The 20,016-nt window shown below is 40.4% G+C and overlaps 1 protein-coding gene across 1 annotated transcript in view; it reads left to right on the top strand.

The window, feature by feature from the left end:
- SWC2 (DNA binding protein SWC2) overlaps nt 1-20,016 on the top strand; it is a 72,800-nt gene that overhangs the window by 34,755 nt on the left and 18,029 nt on the right. The window lies entirely within an intron of this gene.

The raw sequence follows: 20,016 nt of genomic DNA, 5'->3' as shown, positions 1-20,016 counted from the left end.
GCTCTATTCTCCGCCTACAGGATGCTTTATTTGTGCAAGTCAGTCCTAAAGAAGAATTTGCTCTCTATCTCTTCTTGGGCACGTTGTGGATTGCAGGTCACATTTGATGATGACCAATGCATAGTGAGAGACAAAAGAACATATGACTTTGGTCTTGACAGGCACTTTATGTAATGGGTTATACGAGTTGGATGCTCTTTCAGTTGATCAGTTAGTGTATTTGACATCCACTCTTACTTCTGCTATGATACAGGCAGAGTTATGGCATGCTAGGATGGGGCATGCGAACTTTGGCAGCTTGATGCTCTTACAACGCACGTAGATGCTAGATGGATTACCTCTACTGGAGAGACCTCCTGAGCACTTGTGCGAATGATGTATTTTGGGAAAAATGCATCGTTTTTCGTTTTCCCGTGATGTTGCTTTTAGAGCAACAGCTAGGTTGCAGTTAGTGCATTTAGATGTATGTGGACCTATGCAGACAAAGTCATTGGGAGGATGTTATTATTTTGTGACTTTTATTGATGACTTTACTCGATTTTGCTGGGTCTACTCTTTGGTCAAAAAGTCAGAAGTGTATGATGCATTCTTGGCTTTTATTGCACTTGTTGAAAACCAGTCTGGTTGTAAAATTAAGAATCTCCGTTCGGACCGTGGGGGGGAATACATGTCCTCTATGCTGAATTCTTTTTTGAAGCAGAAGGGCATTGTCCATCAGTACACTATTGCTTATACTCCACAACAGAATAGGGTTGCAGAGAGAAAGAATCGGTCACTCATTACGGAAAAAAAAAAGAATCGGTCCCTCATGGAGATGGCCAGATGTATGCTGAAGGCAAAGAGCTTGCCTCAGTTTCTGGATGGAAGCCGTCATGTGTGCTTGCCATGTTTTGAATAGATGCCCCACCAAAGCATTGAAGAAAATTACACCTTTTGAGACTTGGAACAGCTGGAAACCTTCTGTTGGACACTTTTGTACCTTTGGGTGCCTTGCATATGCACATATTCCAAAGGTACTCAGGAAAAAGCTGGATAACAAGGCTGTTAAATGCATTTTTATGGGATATAGTAGTGAGAGCAAAGGCTACAGACTCTATGATCTTGTTTCTAAAAAGGTTTTTGTCAGTAGGGATGTACTATTTGATGAAAAATCAGAATTGTGCTTGGCTGGTTAAGATACATATCAGGCTGCCCGTGATGTATTTGAAGGGCTGTTGCCCATTACATTTGGTGATTCAGCTGGAGTTTCAGCAAGTGAACTCAATGTTCAGCCAGCTACTCCTTTGGAAAATGCAGAAAATCAACCATTGGCTGATTTGAATATTCAGCAAAGTGCCGAAACTGAAATTTAGCAAGAGCTTATGCACTATCAGGAGGCAAGACAAATGCCTAGATAGTACTTACATACTATGAAAGATAGTCATTTGGATGCACCCATGGCTGGTCGTACTAGAAGGCAAGCTCGTATGTATGATATTGCACATACCATGGAGCTTGTTATGGCAGTAAGCGCCTTTGATGATAAGGAGCTTGAATGTTTTGAAGATGCACAACAGAGTGTGCATTGGATGGCAGCAATGAAAGCTGAATTGGATTCTATCACTAAGAATCAAACATGGGATTTGGTGTCTTTGCCATTTGGGAAGAAAGCCATTGGAACAAAATGGGTCTACAAGCTGAAACGGAATGCAGATGGATCCATTGAAAAATACAAGGCAAGGCTTGTAGCTAAAGGCTATGCACGGAAAAAAGGCATTGACTATGAGGAGACATTTGCTCCTACTTCCCGTATGACGACCGTTAGGTCTATGGTTGCTTTGGCTGCTCATTATGGATGGACTGTGCATCAGTTGGATATTAAAACTGCATTTTTACATGGGAAACTTCATAAGGAAGTATATGTACAGCAGCCCATTGGTTTTACAGTTGAGGGCTTGGAACACTTGGTCTGCAAGCTGAAAAAAGCTTTGTATGGTTTGAAACAAGCTCCTAGAGCTTAGTATGCAAAGATAGATGCTTTCTTGCTTAGCCGAGGGTTCATAAACAGCTCATCTGAGTCTACCCTTTACGTATGTAAAGAAGGGGGATCCATGCTGATCATTTGTCTTTATATTGATGATCTCTTGCTTACAAGGACACATGCTGATCAGATTTCAGCATTTAAACAAAATTTGCAGCAAACTTTTGACATGTCAGACTTGGGGTCTTTGCATTATTACTTGGGCATTCAGTTTATACATGATGCTAGAGGTATTGGGTTATCATAGTCAAGATACATTGGTAAACTTCTTGAGAAGTTTGGCTTACAAGATTGCAAGCGAGTTTGTACACCAATGGAACCTGGACTTAAACTGTCATTACATGATGACAGTGATTTGTTTGATATACACACATATGCTCCAGCAGTTGGATGTCTTATTTACTTATGCAACACTAGGCCAGACATACAATTTGCAGTTTCAGCCCTGAGCAGATATATGCATCAGCCCTGATCAGCCACGCAGTTGGATACTAGATCTCTTGGATTGCTTTATGCCAAGGGGGGACCACTGCAGTTACATGCTTACAGTGATTCTGATTGGCTGGTGATTATGATTCACGTCACTCCACTAGCGGCAATTGTTTCTTTCTTGGCTCGTCTTGCATATCTTGGCTTAGTAACAAACAGTCCACTGTTGCCACATCGTCATGTGAAGTTGAATACAAGGCAGGTTTCACTACCATAGTTGAATGCGTATGGATTAGACGTTTGCTTGCTGATCTGGATGTATCTGTTACGGAGCCTACTCCTTTGTTCACTGACAGTCAGAGTGCCATTGCAGTGGCACGGAACCCAGTGTTTCATGCACGCACGGAACACATTGAGATACATTATCACTTTGTTAGAGAGAGGCTACATGCAGGTGATATCAGCCTTGTCTATTGTTCTACCACTAGTAATGTGGCAGACATCTTTACCAAAGCTCTTCCTCGTGAGAAATTTGAAGCATTTCGCCATGCTTTAAATTTGATCTCCTTTGGTGGCGGATGATCCTTGTACTCTTGATCACTCTTCACTCCAAGGGGGTTTGTTGGATATTTCACTCATGCCTCACTTACGCCTACGCTCACATAGGAGTGTCGGTGATCAGTAGGACACTGGGGCACTGTTTACTCTTGATAGGAGAGGTTTTTTCCCCAGACTTATGGTATTATTTCATATGTGCTTATGACACACACTTACGGGTACTTACCATGTTTGGGTGTGAACACCCCCCTATAACACTAAGGTTTAAGGGTTGTACCTTGTACTTTCAGTTTGCACTCTTTCAGTCTATTGCATTGGGTGTCGTTCTTCACTCTCTACTGTCTACTGTTTTCTGTGCTGAGCTTTGATTCTGCCGTCCTCTCTTACATTTGCCAATGAAATACTGAAGGGCTATGCATAAATCTGCTCAACTGGGAGACAACAAATTGAAGATCGGGCCTCGTGTGATATAGATGAATCAAACTTCCAACAACTTGTTGATATAAAGTAGTATCAAAGGATCTGCTACCATCATCATAAGCGAATTTGAAACCAAGTTCCGAAGAAATAGACACAGACTTGCAATCCTCAAACCAAAAGCATTGAATAAGTTGTCCAATATACTTGGACTGTGCCATAATGATCCCCTTGTCAATGATGGAAAATTGGATACCCAAATAATATCAAAGGAGACCAAGATCTGTCATGGTAAATGTTTGCTGTAGATCAACCTTAAATGTTGCAATTGACCAACATTGGTCCCAGTGATAAGCATGTCATCAACATAAAGCACAAGAATAATAAAATCAGATCCCTGATGTCGAATGTAAAAAGTAGACTCAGTAGGGCTATTTTGAAATCCAAGATGCAATAGATGAGAATATATATGGGAGTACCAAGCCCATGGAGCTTGCTTTAAACCATACAAAGCCTTCTTGAGACGATAGACTTTGTGCTCAAAGTCCTTGATTGCAAATCTTGGAGGGTGAGAAACACATACCTCTTTAGTGAGATATCCATGGAGAAATGCCATCTTGATGTCCAATTGATGCACCTCCCAATGAAAGTGGGCAGCAAGGGCAATGATACTCTTGATAGTAGTAATGTAGGAGGTAGAGGCGAAAGTCTCCTCAGTCGGTTTCTTCTTATTGGGCATAAACCTTGGCAACAAAGTGGGCTTTATACCTGTCAATAGGACCATCCTTTTAATTTTTTAAACCCATTTGGTACCTATTGCACGCTTGTTGTGAGGCAAGTCACATAGCTTCTAAGTGTCATTCTAATGGATGGAATCAATCTTTGCCTTCATTGCTTCCACCCAATGATGATCTGAAAAAGCATCTTTATAGCATAGAGGTTCTTCTTTGCATGTTGTAGCCACCAATGCACATGCAAGAAGATTACCTTGTTCTTTACGAGTAGAGGCTTGTATGTGGACTGCCAAAGGAAGAGGTTGCTTGCTGTCTCAAAGAGTTTCTAGCAGCTAGTGAGGGACTCTTTTAGGCTATTAAATTTTAGCCCTTGTATGCTCCAACTGATTAAGAATAGGGGGTTACTCTTCAGACAAGGTATCACGATTCTGTTATGGCTGTAAATTAGGCTGAACAGACTGTTGTAATTTATTTGTAGGTGGTGGAAATGAAGGTTGAGAAGAAGAATTAGCCATGGAAACATTATGGAAAAGTGTTAGTAGGTTGTCAAAGATGTCTGTAGCATCAATAATAGGCTGTTTTTGACAGCCTTGCAAGGGGTGCGAAGCATTATCAGCAAAGATAACATCTCGGCTAACAATAACCTTACTTGTAAACTGTTGATAAAGGTGATACCCTTTACTTTTAGCACTTTATCCAATGATTATGCAGCGAATACCCTTATTGTCAAGCTTGTGGCTTTTCTGAGAAGACACGTGAGCATACGCAAATGCTTCGAAAATCCTCATATGAGAGAGAGAAGGCTTGGATATGCCTCATAGAGTGATGGTGCATAAAGCTCTTGCGGGATTCTTGTTCAAAATATAAGCGGCACATAGAATAGCATCGAACGAAAAAGAATTAGGAAAATTCTTACTCTTCAGCATGCATCTTGCTATCTCAATGAGTGACCTATTCTTTCGTTCTGCTACTCCATTTTGTTGTGGGGAGTAAGGAATGGTGCATTGATGATGAATATCTTGAGATGCAATATACTTTGAAAATTTTTTGGAAAGATATTCACCCCCTTGTTGGTGCGGAGGGTTCGAATGTGAAAGCTGCTTTGGTTTTCCACCATGGTAATAAAAGTGTTGAAGCACAAGAAGACTTCAGAGTTAGATTTTAGCCCGTATATCCAAGTAAATCGGGATTTGTCATCAATGATTGTGACAAAATATAGAGATCCACCAATGGATTTGGTTTGCATAGGACCACAAAACATCATTGTGGAGGAGATGCAAAATAGATGTTGAATGAACACAAGAGTTCTTAGGAAAGAAGGATCGATGCATCTTACCAAGCAAACAATCTTTATAAATGTGATTTGATGGCAAGTGAATTTTTGGAATATCTTTGATCATACAATGCTTGATAGTTAATGTGGCCAAGTCTTTGATGCCATAAATGTGTATCATGAAAGGATTGCTTTGTTAATAAGGCATTGTTAATAGGATTTTCAACAAGTTGCTAATCATAAGTATCAATACGATAGACTCCTTTAGTGAGGGTGCTTGTCAAGACGATGGAAGAGAAAACTTGATCATCATATATTGCACATCGGGGGCCATAAGAAATGACACGAAACCCTGAAGTTGCAATGGTTGAAATGGAAATGAGATCCTTCTTGATGCTGGTGGGTACATAGAGAACATTATGCAATGTCAAAGGATATCTAAAATGGGGACAACTTGGACATGTCCAATGCCTTTAATTGCATAAGAGGCATTGTTAGTACACATGACTATATTTCCCTTAGGTACATAAGAGAGAGGAGAAAATAGTGCTTGATAAGAGGTGATGTGCTTAGATGCACCATTGTCGAAATACCAAGTAGAAACCGCATCAATAATAGAAAAACAAGCATCATGAATAGAAGGATTGTATATGTTTGTGGTCTTATGCGTTAGCCTTGTTTTTCTTCTTCTTTTTCGATACAATGTGCTTATGATGTTCAATGATGTTGTGCGTGGTCTTTCGGCAATAATGACACCTCTTAGTCAGGGTTACATTCCATGCATGCACAGAATGTTTCGTGCGGTACCGTACCATATGGTACCATGCAATGTTTCATGCATTCCTCTAGTAGGTGCTGACCGGATCTGGCTGCTGCAAATTGTACACGATTTTCAAAATTTTGCCCATTTTTCTTGCCATTGCACACATAAACTTCGGCTGATGGACTTTATGTAACTTTTGAAAGTTGTTCTCCTCTAGGCTCTTTCTAACTTCTCTCGTCTCCCTCATCTCAACCCACTATAAAGGCCCTCCCTTCTTATCTTTTCATCCAAAAATCAACCTCCTTCAATCTTCCTCTCTTGGGCTTGAGCTTGGAGCATCTCCAATACCTTCTCTTCCTTGTGAGTCTTCTCCCCTCTCCTATCCCTATCCCTCTACCTCTACCTCTTGCTCTCCCTTTCCCTATCCCTTTCCCTAACCTTCTCTTCCTCTCCTCTCCCTCTCCTTCTCTTCCACTTCTCTCCTCCTCCTATCTCTTGCTCTCCCTTTCCCTATCCCTTTCCCTCACCTCCTCTTCCTCTCCTCACCCTATCTCTTGTCCACTCTCTCCCTCTATCTTCATTTTATCCACCTCCCTCTTTCTCTCCCTATCCCTACCCACAATGTTGAAGCCTCTTCATGAAGCTTTTGGTCTCTATACTACAAATCTTGTGAAGGCCTTGGGCAGTGCAAATTGCTATTGTTGGACTTGCAAGTTTGGTAGGAAGATGATGACTAGTAGCATAACGAGGCTCATTATCCACTTGACCAAGGTGGGTGGTCAATGCAACCCATGCTGTTCCATCCCTCAATCCGTAGCAGATGAGATCATTGAGTGTAATCTCCCATTCCACTTGCTTCGAGTGGATAGGTGGAAGAGAATGGCCAAAGCCATTGCCGTGGTTGGTCCATGCGAGGGGTGGTATGGCGTTAGCTACAATGACATGTGGACCGAGAAGTTTGATGAGGACAGAGAGAGAATCGGTAAATCTCTCAAGCCCGTGTGTGCCGGATGGATAGTTGCACCATACTTTCCGATGGATGGAGCGATCAAAAGAAATGAGATATCATCAACATCCTTGTATGTTGAGCAAAGAGGACAAAGAACTATGGGTGCATTCATATACTCACATATTCACCAAGCTATCATCGAGGTTTTTTTTTTTGGTTTATGATTCAATGATTTGTTACTCATTTTATATTTCAATATTCATAAATCATAGTTCATTTTGTCTCTTCAATGTTCATAAACCTCTACCTCTTCATTCTCTATCATGATTCATAAATCTCTATCTCCATGATCCATGATTCCATTATAACTCAAACCTATCCTCTCTTTCATGGTGTGACCAACGTGGTGTAAGTAGTCATCGATAATGCTTCCAATTGTCGAAGGATAGGCCACTTGCTTGAAGGAGTTTCCTTCCATTGTATGGACCCCATGTGCCACCCATTGCATTGATCGCCTCATGGAAGACATAGGGTCATTGGAATGGGTAAGGAAGATTGTTGGGGATGCTTGTCTCATAGTAGATTTCGTCATGAAGAAGATAAATGTCTTGGCTATAGCACATCTACAGTGATATAGAATTAAAGAAGCCCTCCAAGACCCGTTCTACTGCCATGTGGTTGTTTTTAGAGCGACTATATGATGTGCAAAACAAAATTCAGCAAGTCATGGTCTTGGAGGAGTTTAAGGTATGACTATAAGAGGAGCCACTCTCAAGCGTGGAGGAGGGGAAAGCCATGGTCTTGGAAGAGTTCAAGGCATGACTATAAGACGAGCCATGGTCTCGGAGGAGTTCAAGGCATGGCTACAAGAGGAGCCACTCTCAAGCGAGGAGGAGGGAAAAGCCATTCAGAGGCTTTGCTTGGAAAGAGACATTTTGGAATGATGTACAAGCGCTAGTCATTGCTATTCCTCCCTTATATAGGGTTCTACACATAACTAACATGGAGGGCACTACCTTGGGGCTTCTTATGCACTTCATGAGGGAGGTGATTGAATAGATCAAGGTATGTAGAGTACTAGATATGGAGGACCCAAGATAACTACATTTGTTTTTGCATAAGTTAATTAAGTTTAAAGCAAATTGTTTCATTTTTTAGATTCGAATGACTAAATTAAATGTTTTTTTTTTATAAATGTAGTATAGACATATTGGATGCCACGCTAAGATGCGATGACATCCTTTACTTAGTGGAGAAAATATGAAAGTGGATGAGAAGATCCATTCACAGATTGGCTGATCGTGCTTATAAAGCTCCACTTCTTTTCATGGATCAAGAGTTGGCAGCCAATAGAGATGCCTACCTACCGAAGGCATTGGTTGAAGACCAGCATGCAACATTCTTACAAAAAATCATCAATAATAGTGACCAAAGAGGAATCGCTTTTACCGACACTATGCTGTAAGTTGTCACCTAAAGCTGAATTATTGTGTGATCATTGAATTTGAATTTTGAAACATTTTGAATTTTTCAACTTGTACATGTGAGAGAAACTAGTCAGCGTATTCTCTCATGCACACCAAGATCCAAAACAAGTTGAGCACACGGCACTTAGAGCGACTAATTTATTGTCGCTCTAACTTGCGTATGCTTCGAATTATGCATGAGATGCCCATGGCTAGACATGTAAGTTAGAACTTAGAAGTAACAAGTTGTGTTCCACTTATTACGTATTCTAAATAATGAGTTAGATTCTAAATATGCAAAATATCATTTTATTTCAATTGGGTAAATGTTGATGACATCAAGTTAGACGGGGCTACCTTGAAGAGTGTCAGCAAGGAGCGAAATGAGAAGTAGGAGACCATCTTCAGGGATCTTTATATGGAGCTAGAGGAGATTGACTGTTGAGTCTCACGCTCGCGTAGGGCCATCGAGTTGTTGCTCGAGTTGCGAGTACTAGGACCGACCCTACACCAACTATCAGGACATATGTGAGGTGAGACTCTGGGAGTTCCAACCTGACTATTTTACTGCTTTTATTCATGCCTATTTATAGGCCACCTGGTTCAATCATTATTCACTTGTCGTTTTTAGGTGGAGAGAGAGATTGGTTCATGGAGATACTTCGACGGCCTGTATATACATTTGCCTTCTTCGTTTCAGCATTCATTAACTGCCAATTTTTGCATTGTACTGTCTCTTTCCTCTCTGTCTCTTCTCTAGTGTTCATTTTCTTTCAGTCCAGTCATACGCTTTTGTATTAATTGCACTCTGACACATCCATACTAGGCCGGATGTTTCTTTCATGGTGGCTTTACTGTCTTCTTTTATGAAGACTTATATTTAGGCTCATTGGAGAGCTGCTATGCACATGTTGCACTATTTATAGGGAACTCGATCCTACACAATCATGTATCAGTCTCGTTGGATGGAGTAACTCACATTACGTAGGTGACGTGGAGTCTGGACACTCCATTATAGGTTTTGCTTTCTCCCTTGGCTCAAGAGCTATCTCATGGAATTGTAAGAAGCAGTCGTCGTCGTCGTCGTCCTCCTCCTCCTCCTCTTTTTTCTCATTATCATCATCATCATCATCATCTTCTTCTTCTTCTTCTTCTTCTCCTCATCATCATCATCTTCTCTTCTTCTATACAAGGACTCTAGCGGATCAAAGAAATGGCGGTGCAACTATTGTGGATTGGAGAAATTGGGGAGCGTAATATGCATGAAAGACCACTTGGCATGTATTCCAACAAAGACATCGGGCCTTGTTGTCCAGACTACAGTTGCTAGTGGTTCATTGATGTTGATACTTATTACTCAGTAGTTACTAGAGTCTAGAGACTAGTATACAATGCTCAATGCTCACTGGACTTTGGAGTTTTAACTGATTATTCACATTACCTCTTCCCATTACCTAAAGGTTAATCATGGCGCCGGATCCATATTGGAAACACGTCACTCCAATCAAGGGATACGAGGGCTCCAGCGGACCAAAGAAATGGCGGTGCAACTATTGTGGATTGGAGAAATTAGGGAGCGTAACATGCATGAAAGACCTCTGGGCATGCGTCCCAACGAAGACATCGGACCTTGTTGTCCAGACTACAGTTGCTAGTGGTTCATTGATGTTGATACTTATTACTCAGTAGTTACTAGAGTCTAGAGACTAGTACACAATGCTTAGTGCTCACTGGACTTTGGAGTTTTAACTAATTATTCACATGTAGTTACATGTATCATTGTATCTTGATTTCACTTATTATGCATCTTGATTCTTGTTTCATTGTTCTTGATGTCAGTCTTCACTGCTCTTTAGATCATAGATGATTCATGAGTCATAAATTATAATCCATTTGTTACCTTAAGTTTTGAAAATCAAGTCTTAATTGTGTTAGGCTGTCTTAAGTCTCAACCATTGAGCCTTGACTCTTCAATCTTCACTCGTGAGTCGTGACATGTGTAATGAATCATGATTTCAATCATATAATATCGACTCAAAAGTTTTGTATGAAATTTGGGTACATGTTGTAGACATTGATGTATTTACATACCCACATAATACAATATTTATTTTAGTGTACAATCTGAAACACTGTTTCCCCGTTTCCAAAATTTGGCCGAAACTTCGAAACTCTAGTTTCCCTGTTCTCGAAACTCCCCTCTACTATGATCTAGGGGTTGATTAGTCCACCATTGTATTTAGCATTGTGTTCAAATTCAATGCAAATGATCATTTCATTCTCTTCTTTTCTTGTTGTCTCTCTCTTCTCTTTCCTTTCCATCTTCGTGTTCGTCTTCCCATGTGCACTCTCATAGTCACCTCAACTGGCTGCGCTTGCAGATTTACTGCCTTCCTCATCAGACTGCTTCATCTCCAAGCTCTCTTGCTTCGCCTGGGGGCTGGCACTGATCTAGATTCATTTGATTTGCGTTTGGTGCTGCCAAACACATTTGGAGGCTGTTTGCTGTGATTCGGGATCCATTAGATTATGTCTCCAGCTCATACTCTTTGCCCCGGTCCTAGAAACAAGGGAGTTTGAGGTTCAATATTCACCTTACATAGTGTGTTTGCTACATTGAGCACTGTATTTGGTCATTATTCATTCATTCATCTTTAGTGTTCATTATCTTTGAGTTACCTTGACCCTACTAAGTTCTTTTATTAGTCTGTGCTTTGTCATATGATTGCGTTTGTTAACTATAGAGAGGAGTATTTCTTTACATCTAGTGTGCGTGTGCTCATCCATACAAGCAGCTAGACCTTATGTTAAGCCACCTAGAAATTGCCATGGATTTATCACTTTTTTTTTGGCTCTCAACAGTCCCAAAAAGAATTGTTTCATTAAAATGATTTTATAGAACTAATAGGACAAATAGCCTAGAAAATTCTATAAAGGGACTTAACGATTATTGCCACTTTCATCCCACATCAGTGCCAACTTTCCTACCATTCATTTGTGCATCTTTCATCATTACCATCATCAGCATCATCATCTCCACTCCAGCTGCCACCTTGTTGCCCATCAGTCTGGGAGCTTCTGCCCTGTTGGTTCTTTGGCATCCTGCAGTCATTGCCACATTTTATAACCGCCACAATCATCTATCAGGTTTTCACATCAGCCTGCTACTTGCCATCTTTGATGCCATTCAGCACTTTGGCCTCTTCTCCCTGTTCCTCTACTGGTCATCATCCCTGATGGCTACATTGCTGTACTAGACTGCCCATCATTGAATCTCCTCCATGTTAGGAATTGCTGTTTTTTGACTTTGTTCCTGCTTGTGTAACTGCTTGGTATCTTCTCCTTATCATTTGGCATCAATCATTGGTAGTTTTCTGCACTTGGGATCCCTAAGTCATTTCCCACAAGATGATGGTTGTTAGACAGCCCTACATTAATGCCTGAATTTAAACATAACTAGTTATAGTTTTTTTGCTCCAAAAATAGCCCCAAAGTTGATTAATTTAGAAAGAAAATATATTTTACAGGGAAAATTTTCAAAATAACAGTGCTATTGAGAAATTCCGAAATTGACCCTCATAGTTTTGAAAACTTAAATTGGTCTTGTGAAGTTGTCATTATGACTTTAATATAGAAATCAATACTTGTAGGAAACTACAAGGGTTGTTTAGAAAATCCATGATACAATAGGGCCATTTTGGTAAATTTCCTTTATTTTGAATGGGGTACACAAATGGTTCATAAAGCCCTATAGATGGGTGGCCATGGGCTGATCACTCCTATTCCCATTACCCGACTTTTTCATTAACATAATTGCCTACTCTTTTCTGTGCTGGTCATTACCATCATCTTCTCAGTGCATTTTCTCTGCCAGCCCCTTCGTGACCTCCTGTTGCTCTCATCATCATCATCATCATCGTCATCACTATTGCTTGGATAGTGTGCCGTTGTTGGAGCTGACGTTGATCAGGAATGTTACTGTTTTGGGGTTGCTGCTGCTGTTCGAGGATAGCTTTATCCTACATTTTGCTTTCTATACCTGCTGTTGCCTACCGCATGTGACATGCTGCTGTTGCTGCCCTACAGAGGTCTTCCATTGCTGCATTTTCACTCCTTGAGGACTGCTGCCCCAGCTTTGGCAAGTTCCCATGTCATCATTGTTGGACTGCTGCTGTTGCTTTTGGGATCTATTGCAGGTATGACACACTCTTGGAGCTATTTTGAGCATCTTGGACTCCAACTAATCTCAACCCTGATCCTCCAGACATGGAGGCCGGAGATGGTATCATTCCAATTATTCTACATACCCTCCCTTCATTGAGCATTTGTCAGATTGTGTCATTGTATTTGTTGGACACTCTACACCTTCTTTGTTTGCCTTAGCAATTTCTTACATGATGATAGACGCAAGTTCTATTTATTGACACCTAAGCCTTAATTAAGAAAGCTTTAGATTCGAGAGCATTCGTTAGATTGTGTTATTGTATTTGTTGGACACTCTATGCCTTCTTTGTTTGCCTTAGCATTTTCTTACATGGTATTAGACCTGAGTTCTATTTATTGACACCTAAGCCTTGATTAAGAAAGCTTTGCATTTGAGAGCATACCAAAACACTTCATTGCCAAAGCACTCCCCTTTGATCCTATCCCTTCCATTAAGACACAACTTAGCTCCATGTTTGAGATAATGGGCCACAGTTAACTTTCCTATTTTTTGGGCATGGATGTTGTGCATGTTGGTGTTAGAGATCATAGCCTGTTTGGTGGGCAGGCAGGCCTGCACAGTCGGACCAGCAGGCTGCTGCACAGTCGGACTGTGCAGTCGGACTGCCACGTGGCAGTCCGACTGCCTGCAGCTGACTTATTCCAGGCTGCGCCCTATTTCTGGCGCCCCATTTCAGGCAGTTTTTCGGCTATATATTGCCGACGTTTCCAACAGTCTGCCCATTCTTCTCTGTCGCAGATTACAGACCGGTGCCGTGCAGATTTTTGTCTCTGTTCACAGATTTCAGACAGCAGACAGTGCAGACTGCAGCAGACTTCGAGGTGGACAGCAGGTCGCATCGTCGAGGTGGAGACACGCAGTCCAGCGCACTGCGCCCGTGTATATCTTTGTATTCAGCATTCTTTATAAAGCAGATCTTCATTGTACACTGTCTCTTTCTCTCCCTTCTCTCTCTGCGTTCTCTCTCTCTCTCAGTCCTACGCTTCCGCACCGCTGCACTTTGACAGTTGGCCCAAGTATGGAGCAATTGTGCAATTAGTTTAATGGAAAATGAATGAGAATGAAAGAATTAATTGATGCACAACAATACTCAATCATGAATGAGAATTAGTCTATTAATGAGTGAGAGAGAGTACGATGCTCAAGGCGATCGCATACTAAATAATGCCATACTTATGTGCTAATGAGGCACAAAGTGTCTATTTATAATAAAATGAGACCCTAAGTGCTTAACCGTCATAGCAAACCCTAAAATAAACCCTAACCCTAGTGTCACAAGGGCAAAAATTGCATTTAATGATAGTTTAAATGCCTAGTATGTCTTTCGGTATCTTAAAGGCACATAGGATCTTGGCCTTCTCTACAAGGCTGATTCTTCACTCTCTTTGCATGGATATGTTGACTGTGATTGGGATGGATGTTCTAATTCTCATGTCTCTCATAGTAGCAACTACTTCTTCTTGGGTACATCTCTTGTTTCTTGGTTTGGTTTAGCAAGAAACAAGATATAATTGCTACTTCCAATTGCGAAGACAAGTACAGAGCAACATTCATAGCCACAATGGAGTGTTTTTGGCTCCGCAAGTTACTTGCAGATCTTCATGTGCACTAGACGGCTTTGACAGTTATCTATACTGACAGTGAGAGTGCTTTGGCCATTGTGCAAAATCGAAATTTTTATGCTCGCAGAAAGCATATAGAAATTCATTATCATTATGTTTATGAGCGGATGTTTATTGGAGAAATAGAGTTGTCTTACGTATCCGCTAAAGACAACTTGATAGATCTTTTAACGAAGGTTGTTTCTCGACCAAAGTTCCAAGCTTTTTGGCAAGCCTTGAACTAGATTCCTCATGGTCTATAAACCCCCCACCATGAAATGAGTGGATTGACTAGGAATAATAACAAAATCCCAGAAAAAATTATATATGTAGTCACAGTTGCACATATTCATCTTGATGGATATAGTCACCTATGACAATACAACAAATGTCTAATCATGGAACAAATGTAATCAAGTTCAAGGCTTGTCAAAAAGCTAGGAACTTTGGTGGAGGAAGAATCTTCTTGAAAAGATCTGCCAAGTTATCTTTAGTGGATACGTAATACAACTCTATTTCTCCAGCTCACATCCGCTCACGAATATAATGGTAATGAACTTCTATATGCTTTTTGCGAGCATGGAAAACTGGGTTCTACACAATGGCCAAAGCACTCTGGTTGTTAGTGTAGATAAGTGTTAGAGCCATCTGTTGTACATGAAGACCTACAAGTAACTTGCGGAGCCAAATATGCTCCATTGTGGTTGTGAATGTTGCTCTATACTTAGCTTTACAACTTTAAGTAGCAATTGTTGTTTGTTTCTTGTTGAACCAAGAAACAAGAGATGTGCCTATGAAGAAACAATTGCCACTATGAGAGAGACAAGAATTTGAACATCTAGCCCAATCATTGTCAGAATATATACAAAAAGTGTAAAGAATCAGCCTTGTAGAGAAGGTCAAGATCTTGAGTGCCTTTAGGATACCAAAAGACACACTTCATTGCGTGCCAATGAAGTATTGAAGGGCTATGCATAAATTTACTTGATTGGGGAACAACAAACTAAAGTTCGGGTCTCATGTGAAATAGATAAATCAAGCATCCAATAGCTTGCTGATATAAAGTAGTATCAAAGGATCTACTACCATCATCAAAAGTGAATTTGAACTAGGCTCCAAGGATTTATACATGGGCTTGCAATCCTCAAACCAAAAGTGTTGAAAAAGCTATCCAATATATGGACATGTGTTATAATGATATCCCCCTTTGGAACAACTTCATCAATATTTAATAATTGCTCCATAAGATCTTTGAGGCCAGTGAGATAGGCATCCATATTACCTCTTTCCATGCGAATGTCGTCAAGTTGCTTATGTTAGTAAACAAATCATTATTATTGTTGGCCATGAGTGATGATGAGCAATAAAATAATAATTTCCAAGTGAAGAGAGAGAATAAATGCCTGAATAATAATAGGTTACTGATACAAGAGATGCTACTTGTCTCAATGGAGTCCAATTATATGAAGAATAATACTTTTTTCTTCTTGTTTTCTTGCTGTTCAAAGATAAACTATTACCCGATCAAGGCGGAAATCAGCAATATGCTGAAATAAGATATTAATGGCTGAAATTACTCCAATAATGTGAATAATTGCAGAATATACTGAAAATTCACCCAATAATACGCCGAAATAATAAAATTTGTCTTCAATGTCAAGATAAAACAGGGCCAACTGCCAAGTAATATGATTTTTGAGCACATCAAGAGCCAAGAAAATGAATTGAGGCAAAGGTCCCAAATGTTGGGGGCCTTGTAGTGCAATTGGGCAAAAGCTCGAAATTTTGATCCAAAAACTAAAGAGAAATTGAAGGAAGTGGATAAAGTCTTTAATGAATTAATGCTAAATGCCGCATATCAAGGTGAATTGAGCCTCGATATTGATGAAATTTGATGAATTTTAGAAAAGCCCCAAATTTTTCTAAAGAAATTGGGGTGAAATTGAGTGCAAATGTCAAAAAGCCCCAAATTTTGTCCAAAATTTGAAGAGGAATTCAAAGATTTTTGTGAAATTTTCACCAGAAGAATGTCAGATGTCACACCCAATGATGAATTGAGCCTCAGTATGGATGAATTATGCCAAATTTTGAAAAAGCTTTAAATTTGGTGGCAAAATTGGAGTAAAATTGGGCCTATTTGATGAAAATACCCAAAATTGGCGATGACCGATGCCAAATTTTTTTCAATTTGATGAAGAATTTGGTGGAATTGATAACAACTTTGAATTTTTTTTTGAACTTGGATAAGATTGGATAAATTTGATGGAAAAACCCAAATTGACCCAAATTTGTGCTTGGGTAGGGCAGATGTGTATAAACAAGGGCCTGCTGGAATAAAAATGAGAGAGAGAAATAATTGTTTTTAAAAAACGATTTTAATTAATGTCAAGGCTGTCGGGCGTAAGGCGGCATATTGTCGGTGGCTGACATGCCTAGTTAGTAGGTGATGCGATGACTTGTGGCGATCAGGGCAGTGCGTGAAGACGGTGACCACACAATAGGGATGTGTTGCAAAAGGCAAACAGATCCCATGCATCAAGGGCTCAATTGTGTTGACATGGCAAGAAATGTGTAGGGCCCAAAGCGGTAGATGGTTGATGTTGATGCAACAATTCAGGTTGGCATGACAAAGAAAGAATAGAGGAGTGTGGCAATCTGTGTTGATAGGGTGGCAGACAAAAGGGGATGGGGTTAATGACCAGACATTGCCACAAACTATAGCTGTGAGGTGACAATTTTTTTTCCTTCTTTTTTCTTCTTTTGTTCCTTCAACATGGTTGGTTAGTTGACAAGGCGTAAGGCAAGCGACAAGGCGTAAGGCAAATGGCAATGCTGGAGCCTGTTAGCAAGGATGCTAGTGAACCGAAGAGACTAATTGGAGCTGACAATGGCAGCATGCTGATGTGCGACCGTCAGGGCCACTAGTTGGGGGGTTGAAAACCAATGCTATGAAAGTTGGCGCAATGGCAATGGCTTCGGGTGGCAGCCAGTGGAGGTGTGATGCTCAATGAAAATGACTGCGTGGAAAATGATTGCGAGCAATGGCAAGAGCGATGAAGGAACCTTGCTCTGATACCACTATTGTTGAGAAATAGACAAATGATGTAGGCTCCAAGAAGAGCTATCCTAAATCCCATATGCACAGTGAGGACAGTGGAGAAGTTGGAAAGCTATAAAAGCATGTACTTGGTTCACTTTTTTTTTTGAATGAATGCTATTGTACTTTGTACTTAGAATCTGTAACTCTATCCACTCAAGATTGTGTTTATGAGTCCAAGCTAATCTATCTTGGAACCTAATTCACTTGAGTAAAAGTTTGTATCTAATCATCAGTCTTCTTCATGTCTTTTGCTTACGAGTTCAAGCCTCCATAGCTAAACTGAGTTCAAGATCCATGTTTCTTAACATGGTATCAGAGCTATGGTGAGCTCAGTTTAGCCCTTTCTCCAACTTCTCTAGCTTATCATAGCTCAACCCTAGCTCAGGACAACTGGTTGAGTTCATCTCCTACTCTATCTTCACACACTTCTTCTTGGCCACCATAGCCAGATTGTACCTATCCTCAGTGGAGCTCTCAGATCTCATCATACAGGCAATCTCAGCTTAAGGTGTCTACTGAGAAATTCTTCCTCTGCTCCCAGCGCAGCTCCCTATTGCATCAAAGCACGAGATTGTCCATCTCAGAGCCCAACATTACAGAAATCGGCCTTCGCTGTCTCTGCTGCGCCCTGTGGCAGTCGTACAGCCTGCGCGACGTCTGGAGACTGTGATTCGCCCTGCTTGTATGGGGCATTTAAAGCCTATACTATAGGGTATTCCCCATCCAATTTTCAGCTCGAATGGCTGCGCCAAGCTCCTGCTACAGCAAAAAAACCAGGGCTGTCTGAAACCCTAAACAGTGGAAGCCATAGCCAAGAACTTAGAAAGCTTGGCAACCTTATCTTTTTCTTATTGGCATCATCAATAGTGACGTTGATCACTCTGAAATTATCTCTGAAGCCTACTACAGATCTAGAAGGATCCAGGGAAGTTCAAGGATTACCTAGCAACATCGAGCAAAATATCAAGATCTTCAAAGATATAGTATCTATTGATACTCAAATAGTGCTTATTGGCACTTGAATATTTCAGTTACTCAAGAGTAACTCATCTTTCGATTCCAATTTCGAAGAACATTCTCAAGTTATGTAATGGTTTTAAAATTATCAAATCACTTGTAAATCTCAATCTTCTTGTAAAGGGATAGACACTGTCCGAGAGTTCTTGTGGTAAGACCTCCTACTAAGATGACTGAAGTAGAACATATAGCAAAATTTAATGGTGAAGGCTTAAGAGTTTAAAAACTCAGCTTGCATCTCTTAAAAAGAATATTGATGAAGACGAAGCAATAGCCGTACTGCTTGCAAGTGTAAACAAGGATCCATATGAGAACCTTGTGTCCACTCAAGTAATGTTCCGAGTCTCTCACTCAAAGATATTGAGCACTCACTGCTTGATGAAGAAAGCAAGTTTAAAAGCAAAGATGTAAAAGAAACTAGCCCAAGGGAAAACCTCTTATACACTAGAGGAGCTACTAGACCCAAAGGAAGAGGTCGAGGATTCATCAACAACAATAACAAGGATCGGATTACATGTCACTATTGTGGTAAGACTGGCCATGTAGCCAGTGAATGTTTCCACAAGAAGAGAGCCCAACAATTGCAAAGTGATCATCACCAGAACCAATACATGGAAGAAAGAGAAGAAGAAGAATATGCTTCCACTACCATCAACAACTCTGACAGATTGTTTTGAAGAACTTTCATTGTATCTTTCATATGTTTTTCCCATAGTGGATCTTTCTTTTCCTTAGTGAATTTGATTTGTACAACCCTTGCCAAGATGTAAAGTCTCAAGCTTTAACTTGACTAGGCTGCCTATGAGCTAGTCTTCCGGGCCATGTTATCATGAAGGGGGGGCAAAAGCCAGCAAGTGTAGGGACCCATCATTTGAGGGGGGGTGTTGAGAAATAGACAAATGATATAGGCTCCAAGAAGAGCTATCCTGAATCCCATATGCACAGTGAGGACAGTGGAGAAGTTGGAAAGCTATAAAAGCATGTACTTGGTTCACTTTTTTTTTGAATGAATGCTATTGTACTTTGTACTTAGAATCTGTAACTCTATCCACTCAAGATTGTGTTTATAAGTCCAAGCTAATCTATCTTGGAACCTAATTCACTTGAGTAAAAGTTTGTATCTAATCATCAGTCTTCTTCATGTCTCTTGTTTACGAGTTCAAGCCTCCATAGCTAAACTAAGTTCAAGATCCATGTTTCTTAACAACTATTGGCCGAGGCGTGGAGCAATTGTGTGATTAATTTAATGGAAAATGAATGAGAATGAAAGAATCAATCGATACACGATGATACTCAATCACGAATGAGAATTAGTGTATTAATGAGTGAGAGAGAGTACAACGCTCAAGGCAATCACACTAAATGATGCCACACTTATGTGCTAATGAGGCACAAGTCTATAATAAAATGAAACCCTAATGGCTTAACCGTCATAGGAAACCCTAACCCTAGTGCCACTTAGTG

This window comes from Lygodium microphyllum, chromosome 16, assembly GCF_053477565.2.
Source record: "Lygodium microphyllum isolate KBCC chromosome 16, Lygodium_microphyllum_v1.1.10, whole genome shotgun sequence".
In the NCBI taxonomy this organism is placed as follows: Eukaryota; Viridiplantae; Streptophyta; class Polypodiopsida; order Schizaeales; family Lygodiaceae; genus Lygodium; species Lygodium microphyllum.
This window is presented reverse-complemented; position numbering and strand designations above follow the sequence as displayed.